Below are 2798 nucleotides of genomic sequence, written 5' to 3'. Positions count from 1 at the left end.
GACTGGAGTACGCCCTCCTCCGATCTGATTGGACGACGCTCCGGGCCTTGCGCCCTGATTGGACGGAGCCCGACCCCTGCACCCTGATTGGTTCATCTTCTTCTTCCCGCCCCCGGGAACGGGGGCTTGCGGTTAACCACCCACTGGGCTTCCGCGCCTCGGCACCGCCCCTGCAGCCCCTGACTGGACAATCCTCCCAGACCCTGCCCCCTGCGTCCTGAGTGACAAGCCGTTCGGACACACGTGGCCTCCTGGCGTGGGCTCGGAGCCGAACCCGCTCCTAGCGCTCGGACCTGCCGGCGCCTCCGTCTTGCCCCTGGACCTTGGAGTCCTGACTCCGTGTACCCGCGAGCTCCCCTCGTTGGGAGCCGGGACGGGAGGGGACGGACCGGAGGGGCTGCTGAACCCTAGGGTCAAGGATTGGACTAGGGGCAAGGTCAGCGTTCAGGTGGGCTTTTTGTTCAAGAACAAAGATCCTCGCCGGTGACGTCACTGCGCGCTGGGCGGGGTTGGCGGGTTGACAGCGGGGGGGCCCCCGAGCTCGCTCCCGGTCCCCACCTCTGGGGCCTGAGGTCAGCAAACCGCCCCCTCCTCCGCCCACCCCGGGGAGGTGGGACCCCGGCTCTGCAGCCTGGCACGGGACCCCAGAATTTGGGGTCAGATGTGCCTTTTCCCCTTACAGCCAGGACCGCAAGACTGGAAGGAACTGAAAGCGTTTTGGGGGTTCTCGGGCCCAGCGGTCTGGGAGACGCGGAGTCCGACTCCGAAACGCGGGCTGGTGCGGGCGAGACCACGCGGTTACATAAGTTGTTTTGAAAGGATCGTGATTGGCGCTGGCCGAGTCCGCGCGGGCCGCCTGGCCCGCGATTGGCTGCCGGGCGAACAGGCGCTACAGTGTCTCTATTTCAGTCCCGGGAGGGAGGCGTGTTCCCGGAGCCCCGCCGGGCCAGTCGGCGAAAGTGAAAAGTTCACGGTGTTCTGAGCGTTGGAACGCGAGGTGTGCGTAGATCCGGCTTCCTCCGTGTCCTTCCGACTTTTTTTTTTTTTTTTTTTTTTTGCGGGACTCTTTTAGGGATGCCCTCGTGATTTTAAATCTTCACACCATACAAGGAAATGTTTTTGGGGTTCGTTTCTGAGTGTATCCCTAGAGAAATCTGCAACATAAAAGGCTGTGATATCTTGAAGGCAATCGAATGCCTATTTCAACAGATTTAAAAGCAGTAAAAGCTGAAATCATTTATGTGGGACCGGAAACTCTCAATAGACCACCAGCAGCGTTTAACAGGACAGCCCGTTTCAAAATAGATCCCCCAGTTTTGGACAGAGAAGGTATCAACTCCGGTGTCCTTGACCGTTCTACCTACAAACGCAATTATAAAAATTCATTTTCTCTGTTTTGCAGAAAGCTGTCATTCGCTTCCATAAAAATGAGTGTTCTGAGCGTTAAAAACAAAATTCATCTGAGAACATTTGAATATGTAATTGGCTTTATTTAATGATTAACGAATCAGGCGACCTCCCGTCTTAGCAGATGGAAAGGAGCTCCAAGGAGCTATGTAATAGAAAGCTTTTATAGGCAGAAGGGGGTGGGAAAAAGAAGTTTCTAGCAACAAACAGCTGGATTGTTTCGGGCAAGGCCACCTTCCTTTGGGGGGAAAGGGGGTCTCTCCGGCAGATTATCTCACTGGTGCTGACCAGGCAATCACAGTGACTGGGGGAAGCCAAACCTGCAGTTTGATTAGGTGTTAAGTCTCAGTGTGCTGAGAGGGGACTCGGCACCAATGACTCCATTTGGGCCCTGTTGTTTCTTTTGTAAAAAGAGGAACACATTTGAGAATGATTTCCCATATAGAAAAGGGACTTCCAGTTAAAAATAAATCACGTTTGAATTATAAACTATTTATAGTGTCCCATAGATTTAGAAACCTAAGACTTGCTGGGAGTATCAGCAATTGGGTTTCTTGTACATCTGGTCAGTGTTTATGTGAAAAGTAACAAGTTCACTTACCAGTTTTGTTTTCCTTGTTATAAAAAAGTAACCCCATAAAACATTGCAATAGGCTTTGCTCTTTTGATTCAATTAAAAGTAAATCCTACAGGGGTGCCTGGGTGGCTCAGTGGGTTAAAGCCTCTGCCTTCCGCTCAGGTCATGATCTCGGAGTCTTGGGATCGAGCCCCACATCAGGCTCTCTGCTCAGCGGGGAGCCTGCTTCCTCCTCTCTCTCTGCCTGCCTCTCTGCCTTCTTGTAATCTCGGTCTGTCAAATAAATAAATAAAATCTAAAAAAAAAAAAAAGTAAATCCTACAGCTTCTCATCTCAGTTGGTGACTTTTGTGATCTTCCTAAAGGGGTAGAAATGGGTAGAAAATGGTCAACCAGTTCTCTCCAAATATATGCTGGGCTTATTTCCAAACTCTGGCTACTCAAATATTGCTCTCTGTTGGGGAAATATAATTGAATACAAAACCTCCTTCCAACCTGGAAAATCCCTCACGAAGCTAGGAGAGAAAGGAAAAAGTTTTATTTCTGAATCAGCACTAAACCAGAACATGACCTGTGTCCTAGGCAATCCTCTAAGAGATTGCAAAGAAGAAGAAATCTCTCCCACTTACATAGCCAAGCAGAGGCAAGTCATGACATACATGGTCTCAAGTTGAGCCTCACCGGTCTTAAAGGGACAGAAACCAACAGCTTTGGTCATACAATCGTGCCTCCTTGAGCCCCCTGGGAACTGGGTGACCCTCTGTATTAATCAGCTTTATGCAAAGGGGAAAAAAACAAACTTCTGGGGCACCTGG

Source organism: Lutra lutra, chromosome 1, assembly GCF_902655055.1.
Source record: "Lutra lutra chromosome 1, mLutLut1.2, whole genome shotgun sequence".
In the NCBI taxonomy this organism is placed as follows: Eukaryota; Metazoa; Chordata; class Mammalia; order Carnivora; family Mustelidae; genus Lutra; species Lutra lutra.
This window is presented reverse-complemented; position numbering follows the sequence as displayed.